The sequence below is a fragment of the Pseudophryne corroboree genome, chromosome 5, assembly GCF_028390025.1.
Source record: "Pseudophryne corroboree isolate aPseCor3 chromosome 5, aPseCor3.hap2, whole genome shotgun sequence".
NCBI lineage: Eukaryota > Metazoa > Chordata > Amphibia > Anura > Myobatrachidae > Pseudophryne > Pseudophryne corroboree.
This window is the reverse complement of record NC_086448.1, coordinates 436,371,788-436,381,588: the sequence shown is the minus strand read 5'-3', so window position 1 is coordinate 436,381,588 and position 9,801 is coordinate 436,371,788. Positions and strand designations below refer to the sequence as shown.

Genomic DNA, 9,801 nt, shown 5'->3' with positions numbered 1-9,801 from the left:
GAGAGTGAGGGGAGTGAGAGACAAAGAGGTTGTCAGGGAGAAAGAGAGGGTGTCAGGAAAAGAGAGGGAATGAGAGAAAGAAATAAGGTGTCAGGGAGAGGGTGAGAGAGAAGGTGTCAAGGAGATGTGTGAGGGCACCTTGACAACCGCCCACCCACCCCACCTATAATCTCTCTCTGGCACCACTAATTCCTCCACCCTAAATCGCACCAAAAAAGGCAATAGTAAAATTCAAACTGAACAAAAGTTCTTTGTATGATGGATCGCAGACATCCAGAAGTACCCCCAGGAAGCGCCTCAATAAAGATACATCTTTCGGGCAACTAGAGTCCTGGGGGTTTGGCACAGCTCTCGTCCAACCCCTTATAACTCTTGATAACAAAAAGGACTTTGTGAAATTATGCTGACCTCATAATTGCACAAAATAAGACAGCCCTGCTAGCAAACGTGATACCACTCCCGGGACCTCCCCATCTGAAAACACCTCCAAACAAAGGCTAGAAACAATGCATACCTACTCCTAGCTTGATTGCGATGGAGCCAGGCGTAACACTCCCACTCCTTTACAGAAGCTCTGTATGCTCCAAGCATAGAAGGGGACCTTTTACCAATGAGGCCGTATTACCTACCAGACATAAGATGGGCAATGGTCACCAGATACATTCGCATCTGGCACTAGCCCCCTAAACTGCACCCAAACAAAGTGCGATAAAGCATGTGCCACACCATTCTCCACTCCCAGCACATGCCTCAAGCAAAAGGTGAAGTTCGCCTGCAAGCAACGCAACACAATCTGAGCCAGTAAATGCAGTGCCAGAATCCTGAAGCCCATTGACTATTCACAGCCTGGACCACCCTCAAATTAACACACCAAAAAAACACAGAAGAGTCCGCCAACTCCATATGTCAGCGCTCCAAAGCAACCATAATAGGGAATAATTCTAACAACAACATATTCCCTGTGAAACCCTCAGCATGCCATTTATAAGGCCAAGGGGCAGCACACCAGTTGCCTGCCAAGTAAGCCCCAAAACCATAGGAACCAGCTACATCTGTAAAAAGCTGCAGATCCACATTCGAAGCAGGCCAAGGTGGCCAAAAACACACCCCATTAAAAGTACACAGAAACTCATACCAAATCAGCAAGTCGCTACGTATTTCCGCTGACAAATGTATAAATTGACTAGGATGCCTAACACCGACTGTGGTCCTCTCCAACTTCCTACAAAAAACCTTCCCCATAGGAATAACCCTGCAAACAAAATTAAATAAACCAAGCAAAGACTGAGCTTGGTACAGTGTCACCTTGCCATTTGCTAAGGCACATGTAATCTCATCTTTGAGGCGCACTACCTTGTCTGCTGGCAAACGACAACAACCATCGCAAGTATCTATCTCTATTCCCAAATAAGTTAGTACCGACACTGGATCCACTTTCTTATTCTCTGCTATTGGGACCCCATATCCAGAAAATAACACCAGCATATCTGACCGTAACCTCTTATACCTACCCAACCCTGCAGGACCAATAAACAGAAAATTGTCTAAATAATGCACCGCGCCTTGTTCACCCGTACCTACCATGACACACCATTGCAGAAAACCACTAAACTTCTCAAAATAAGCGCATAATACGGAGCATCCCATGGGCAGCCATTTATCAACATAAAAAGCCTGTCAAACAAAAACCAAAGAAACATTAAAATTAGGCATCTAAAGGCAACAGGTGAAAAGCTGACTCAGTATCAATCTTACCCATTAATGCGCCCGACTCAAAGGACTGGACCTGCACCAAAGCCTCCTCAAACAATTGATATACAACTCTGCACAAAGCTTCAGAAATTGCATCATTAACTGAAGACCCCGCCAGATACAACAAATGCTAACTTAGCCTGAACGTCCCGAGGAACTTCTTCAGCACAACACCTACTGGTGACAAAATTAAATCTGGTATCAGTTATTCCTTAAAGGGGCCAACCATCCTCCCCAAAGCTACCTCCCTAGTCACCTTCTCCGGTAATATGTCAGGAAATTGCTAAGCCGAGCGCAAATTAAGCACTATACCCATATTAACCCAACCCATGATAAGCAGCGGAAAACCTATAGAAAAACCAGTCCTTAAAATATCTGCATCCTCTCTATGCGGTTTTATCCAGTGGCCACGGGAGTGCAGTTCTGCTGCCTACCAAACCCGCCGCCACCTCCTGCAGGCCGGGAGCAGTGTTTAATGGGATGGGTGCCTCCACAGCGGATACAAACATGCCAAAAGTGACACCTAGCTCCCAGTTAACACTACTCATTATTAAATGCATTTACTTTCCTTGCCCACACTTTACTGCCTGTGCCTTACCAACAAACCTCGACCGTTTAGGCTGTACCCCTTCCATCATGCCTTTTTGCGGCTGTGTCACATCCACAAAAACTTCCACATCGTTAGTGCCAAAATCCATACAGCTTTCCCATGCTGCTCCCTCCGAAACTCTTCATCAAACACCATCCAAGCAGCCGCATGATCAGTCCGACCTAACTCATGTACCAAATACATATATTTAATTACATTCATATGCTCTTGAGGGCGAGTCTCCAAATAATACGCTGCGAACACCAACATACCCTTTTGCCAGTTAAAGTAAGATCTATAAGCATCTTCGCTATCTCAGACTTCTTACGGGCAGCAGCCAATGCTTTTTTAGCCTTCCATATAAGAGCAAACGGTATGCGGTTAGCATATTGCTCACCGGGATCCCAGCTGTCACATACCGATGCCGGGATCCCGACGGGGGCACCATACTACCGCCAGTATACCGCAAGTGGCTTTGTTGCGCTCACCCCCCTGCCGGCATTCTACCACTCGGGATGCCGATGTTGGTATACTTACATTCAGCATCCCGTGCGGTGGTAATACATAGGGAACCTGAGCAAACATGTTGACATATCTGCAAATCATGAATACTGTTCCTCACCCTCGATCTCAAACCATGCAACATGGCCATATTTGTGCACTGGATGGAATCCAGCGGTCCTTCCTCAGAAAGTAGACTGCTACTGCTGTCTTTTTAATTTTGCTTGTGTCTCTTGTGTTTCTTCTTCCCACTGCTAACACTATCATCAGAGTCGGTAGACTATGAAGAAGAAGTGGAAGAACTACCACCTTGTCTACATCTGCTTGTGCCTCGCCTTAGCTTTCTGCTTATAGGACTTGGTACACTTGAAAAGGGTTCAATTTGGTACCGCACAGGACTATTTTAGTAATCTTTATAACGGGTTCTTAGAAAATATGTCCCTTGTGAACCAACAGTGCATATACATAAAAGATGCCTGAAGTAGGTAGCCAAGGAATTAGTGTTGTTGGTGGTGCACCCCGAGTCAATGATACATATCGATATGACAAAAGAGAAAAAGAGAGACTCTGTGTTGGGGCACTCTTTATATAATAAAACTTAACTTTTAATTAATTATAATAAAAGGATTGTACACAAACAAACACACACACCGACACAATAAGGAAGGTTTCAAAATTTCCCTTCCACATCTGATATCATAAATTCTTAATCAAAAACTGGAGGTAGATACACTCCGAGAACTAAATGTTCTAGGTGACAATAGCACCTGAGGTGAAAATATCAGAATAGAAATATCAGACAAGTAACAGAAAAATATCAAAGGTAAAAAACAGTGGCATATATCAAAATAATCATGACTGTAGAATTAGTCCAAAGTTAAGTAGCAGCTGTAATATCATCCCCTGGTATAAGCTAATTTGCTGTATATAGATCTGTAGTCAAAGAGTGTATAATCTAGATAGATAGATAGATAGATAGATAGATGAATTGGGTAAGGGTCAAATGTTGCTCCAACACTTCTGCTTTTCACATAGAATAAGGAGTGTTCTTTACTGCACCCAATATTCCCTAGAGGTCTCCCATCTAGGTACCAAATGGGCTTCTCACTGCTTTGATTCCAAGATCAGGCGAGATTGGGCATAGCCAGTGAAATATGGCAGTAATTGCTCAAAAGTTGTAAATGAGAGAGTGTATGGTTATTGGCGCATACCGAGATAAGAGGTACTTCTGCTGTCCAATATTTATGCACAGATTCTCTGTTACCGTAGCATTGCAGAGAGATAAATGGCTGGCATTTGGATGAGAGAGTACTGAAAAAGATTTGATACAAAGAAATGTATAGGTTCAGGGTCCGTCTTCTGCTGTCCACTGTCATATAAGAATATAGCAGACAGTGGATGAGAGAGGCGGGTTGCCTTGGCCTATTGAAAATAGATAGGTTGGAAAGTTTGAAAATAATTAGTGAGACTCGCACTTTAGCAATATCGTAGATGTTGGTAATCCAATCAGTAAACAGTGCAGTATACTCAAATCAAATATAACGTATCCACTAAATGAGGTAGATATACACTGAAGCAGTTTTTTGGTAATTGGTAGAGAAATAATTGGTAGAGAAAAACTTGGTAGAGAAAAAATTGCCCAAATGTCAGTAATAAAATAAATTTATAGAATTGCTACTTTGAGGAGTAAATATACATAGTAAATCTTTGGAGCAAGGGATTTATGTTAATAATATTATCCAAATGTCAGTAATCCAATAAGTTTATAGCATTGCTACTTTGTAAGGTAAATATATAGCAGTTCTTTAGAACAAGGGATTTATATTGATAATATACACGAGTAATACATAATTGCTTCCAAAAGGGTTATTTTTTTTGTAAGAGAGACAGCAGTGTGTACAGAGATATATACACTTTAGATAGGAAGTAATAAATAAGACTCTGATCTTATAAGCAATTCATAGCAATAGAAATAAAGAAAAATAGGGAAGTAATAAACAATTTCCAGCCCAAATGGGTATATATACGATACCAGGAGGTGAGTGGGCTGAACTGTGCGCGGTTCAGCACCACTATCCACAGACGGCCGTTTCACCTAGAGGTGGCTTGCTCACTGTGTACTAGGGTACTAATTAGCTGTTCGTGCTAATTAGTACTCTAATAGAAAATATTGTACAAAGATACTAAGGACGGTGATTTGGCATCCAGGAACTTAGGGAAGAGCTTTTATCTCTCTCCATTATACATAGAAAGATTAAACTTGCCGCTATATGTTACAAGCTGTTCATGCTAATTAGTACACTAGTAGAACATACTGTACAGATATACTAAGGACGGTGATTTGGCATCCAGGAACTTGGGGAGGAGCTTTGATCTCTCTCCATTGTAATATTTTTAAGTATAATGGAGAGAGATAAAAGCTCCTCCCTAAGTTCCTGGATGCCAAATCACCGTCCTTAGTATCTCTGTACAATATTTTCTATTAGAGTACTAATTAGCATGAACAGCTAATTAGTACCCTAATAGAACATACTGTACAGAGATACTAAGGACGGTGATTTGGCATCCAGGAACTTAGGGATGAGCTTTGATCTCTCTCCATTGTAATCTTTCTAAGTATAATGGAGAGAGATAAAAGCTCCTCCCTAAGTTCCTGGAAGCCAAATCACCGTCCTTAGTATCTCTGTACAGTATGTTCTACTAGTGTACTAATTAGCACGAACAGCTTGTAACGTACAGTGGCATGTTTAATCTTTCTGTGTATAATGGAGAGAGATAAAAGCTTCTCCCTAAGTTCCTGTATGCCAAATCACTGTCCTTAGTATCTCTGTACAGTATGTTCTATTAGGAGACTAATTAGCTGTTCATGCTAATTAGCTGTACACTAAAAACTCTGATTTATGTGAAACCTGTGTGCACCCTTTCATTGAATGTTTTACAATGGATTACACAGAATTTTTTTTTAATAAAGTAAATGTCAGGGGAAAAAAAATATAGATTGGCACTTTGGGAATCGAAACCGGGACCCACAGTGTGGGAGGTGGGAGCCTTCACCGCTAGCCTATGTCGCTGCACGGAAGATACACAAGTTCATGTGTAAAAGTAATGCAAGCAGCGATTCCTTCCCATTGGTGTTCGTTTATGCCGTTAGGGGTCTCGGACGTTCATTTTGTGCACTGTACATACTGTAAAGTCAATTAGCTACTTTATTCCTTTCACACATTAGTTGCATCTGCATACACAAGTGTTTTAAATCGTTAATTTGCATCTGTATAAACTATTCATACAGTGATTTGGCATCCAGGAACTTAGGGAGGAGCTTTTATCTCTCCCCATTATACTTAATACTACGGGATTTGGACGCTCACATATCACTAACATCAATAGGCCATACTGTATCTGTAACACATTCGTTTGCATCTGTATATGCTGTACTATTTGCATCTGTACTGTATATACTGTTATATACTGTATGACATACTGTAGCATAATGTAGCGTAATGAGACGCACCAGTAAAGTAGTTCTTACACTGTAGTTCAGTACTGTATATTAATGGAGACCACACGCATGCGCATTGGTGATTTTAAAAAGACATCTGGTGGATGATCTTAGGTATTACACTCAAAGGTAACACCAAACGCTCTGTGCGCCTCCCTTCGACTAGGCGCGCTTCCTTGCGCCCAGGCACGCTGCGTATGCCCGATCGTGACTAACGCCTCAGTCAGCCAAGATAATGGAGAACCCATCCGTATATACACAAATTCATATATACATCTACGGAAACCCCCCATGGAAATCATGCATTTTCCACTGTCCCTAACTGCTGCCCCCGTGCCCCACAGCCCAGCTATCGCAGCATCCACAGCCCAGATGCCTCAGTCCTTTTGCTGGATGTTAAAACAGGGACTTGGGAAGAAATAACAGAGGTACATATGGATGTCACCTCAGATGCATTGCATCTACCATCCTCCCCATGTACCGTATGGATCTGAGACAGTCCTTGAGCCAGTCGCACTGCATCCGCATATGTCTGACCTGGAAACACGAGCTGGCTAGCCAAAAATCTGGCCACTGAACCACTGCCAGCACCCCTTCATTGCCAAGCCAAGACCGCCCTATGTGGCACTCAAGCCTGATGCCACCTAAAATGGCGCCCCCGAGGCCTGGCCTCAAGAATAGCTCTTCTTGAGGAGCCACCTTCCAAGATGACACGACGCGCCCTAATCAAAGTCTCAGCTACGCCCCCGGATCCCCTACCAGTGTTGCGCTGAGAAACACTTATAGATGCAGAACCCCACTCACCTCTAGAAATATTCCAGACACTACCCATCCACATTGTACAGGCATGGCCCACCACGGGACCGCAGGATGACCAATATGGACTACCACCCCATCCACCCCAGAAGTAGGGCCACCTCTTCTGACAGGAACTCCTAGCGCAGACCTCTGCTCCCTGCTCTACCAAACTACCAGACTGCTACCCCTGCGCAATAAACGCGTGACAGTCATGCTAATAACATGGCCCTTGGTGATGGAGAGACGCCACTAAACGAAACCCTATCGCAAGGCCTAACCTGACCCCTAGTAGCAGTACCACTCTCACCACCACCACTTGTCGCTCCGCTAAACTGCTCCCTGAACCTATATGTGAAAAGTGTGTATTTCAGCGCAAAAATCCTACATGGTAGCAGAGTATGAAAGTTAATTAAAATTATATAGACTGGAGGTAAATAAAAGTATTTATTTTCAACAGATGGCTATCACCTGATTATTACATAGTACATTGACATGGAAAAGAAATAAAGGGACAAAAAGGGAAAGGACAGAAGAAGGGAGAGGAAGAAGAGAGAAAAAAAAAATACATTTTTAGAAAATTGTATTTAAAAAAAACAATTCATTTGTGAAAAATGGATCAAACTTGAGGATTCCTCTTGGATGCTAGCAGAAGTTGTTCATCAAAAAATGTATTAAAAACACTGGTATGAAATGCATATGTGTGAGTGACAGTCACAATTGATGTATCCTGGTACTGACAGTTTCCCATTCAGTTATTTTTTGAAAATAGGTCACTTGTCCAAGTCAGGTTAGTGATCAATTTTCATTATCTTTCATACACTCCTACCATATAGGGTTTTTGTGCTGAAATACACACTTTACACATACTGTATAGATACTTCCCTATGGGATAGAGGTTTCCCCTATTCCAAGCAGCATACCTTATACGGATATATTACTTATTTCTCCAGTTAGTGCAGCCATTATTTACAATTCGCTGCTCCCTAAGCCTGCCTCTTCCTCTTGCTGCAGACATGGACAATCCTGCACCAATCCTCACATCCTCTAAATTACGGAGGGGCAGCACGACTACACGGTGCGGACGAGACATGTCCTCATATAAAGGAGAGGATAATATTGTCAACGATGTGTGCTTCCACAGGGTCATTGACGAGGTCCTCTGTACATGTAGGTCAATTTTGACTATATCGTCTGAAACTACATGTTCGGGGTGGCAGTGATATCATTCAGTGTGTATACACTATCTCGTTTGCCTGTGAGTTCAAGGGCAACACTGGTGATATCGCTCATGGAGCATATCGTCTAGTGCGTACCCAGCTTTAGTAAAAAAATATAGTGGCCAAAACGGTAAAATGACCAAATAAGTACATTATAACTGATGCTAGCACTTGACAGTAACAATTAATATTGTCCATCTTCATGGTCACTTGTCAGCATTAACTTAGTTTTATGGTTTGATCTTTCTAGTTTTTGGTAAAATTATCTTTCATAAGCATATTACATATCTACCAACTATCCCAATTCCAGCGGGTCTGTCCTGTTATTCAGACACTTTCCCGCTGACCCACCCGAAGGTCGCAGTGTCCCGTTGGAGGGGGGCTCAGTTGGGGGATTGATCATCCGCTGCTGTGCTCTGCAAAGCAGCGAGTGATCTCTGAAAAGATGCCATGCGCATGCACACGGCATCTATTCAGTGCTTGGAGGAGAGCAAGGGGCTACTAGCTGCTTGGGGAGCGCTGGGCATACCCCCAAAAGGCTGGAAAATGGGTCAGATTGACAAGGCCACGCCCACTCGAGCGAGACCCGACTCCCATCACACTTCACAGTTGGGAGAAATGATGTTACTATGTAATTAGTGTGACTATTACATTACTCATGCCATAACAATTACAGTATAACCATACAAGAAATATTTACTGAATATTGTGCCTGATTCAGATATTGATGCAATGCCGATGCTGCATGCAGTGGAGCATTTTTTTGCCACTGCACAAATGTCTAAGTAGCACATCGCATTTACCACAATGGTCTTGCAATGATGGTTGCAGTGAGGATTTATTTGCAAAGTGGTTGACAGCCAGGCACCATTTGTGGGAGGTAATGGGAGAATTGAGACTCAAACGCAGGGGTCTCATGACTATCACAGCTGGCGAATGCGATTCCATGTGCAGTTACAAAGGTTTAGGTGTTTTACTTCTAGAAGCCATTTTGCGCGACCATAGGTTTTTTCAGAAGATTGATGTTTGACGGTCGTGCAATGGTTGCATTTTTGTATGCAAAGGGCGGCTGCGACATTTGCAGATTTCCGCACAGCAACGCATACGAACTTGAAGCTGTGATAACATTAACGTACATACAATATGAATTAGGGCCATTATACCAGTGTAGTATAGAACCCAGGCAGCATATTACTAACATCTACTGTTTGTTACATGTATACACCACATCTATTTTCTTAAATGAAGGCACCATAAATTATTCTTCAAACTCTTTTAAAGGTCATGTGTGCCTGGCAAATCACTGTACTTGGCTAGTAAAACATTTTTGTGGACAAACATAACACAGGTCAGCTTGTCACACATCCAGGCCTTAGCTCCAGGGGTTTGTTTTAAGTGGATGGATAGAATCTGATAGCATTTCCTCTAAGCTACTCGATTCCTTT

General features: G+C 42.6%; 1 pseudogene; it reads right to left on the bottom strand.

Annotated features, from left to right (window-relative positions):
• Positions 1 to 3,889: 3,889 nt before the first annotated feature.
• Positions 3,890 to 4,008, bottom strand: LOC134930600 (5S ribosomal RNA; annotated as a pseudogene).
• Between the last annotated feature and the right edge of the window lie 5,793 nt (positions 4,009 to 9,801).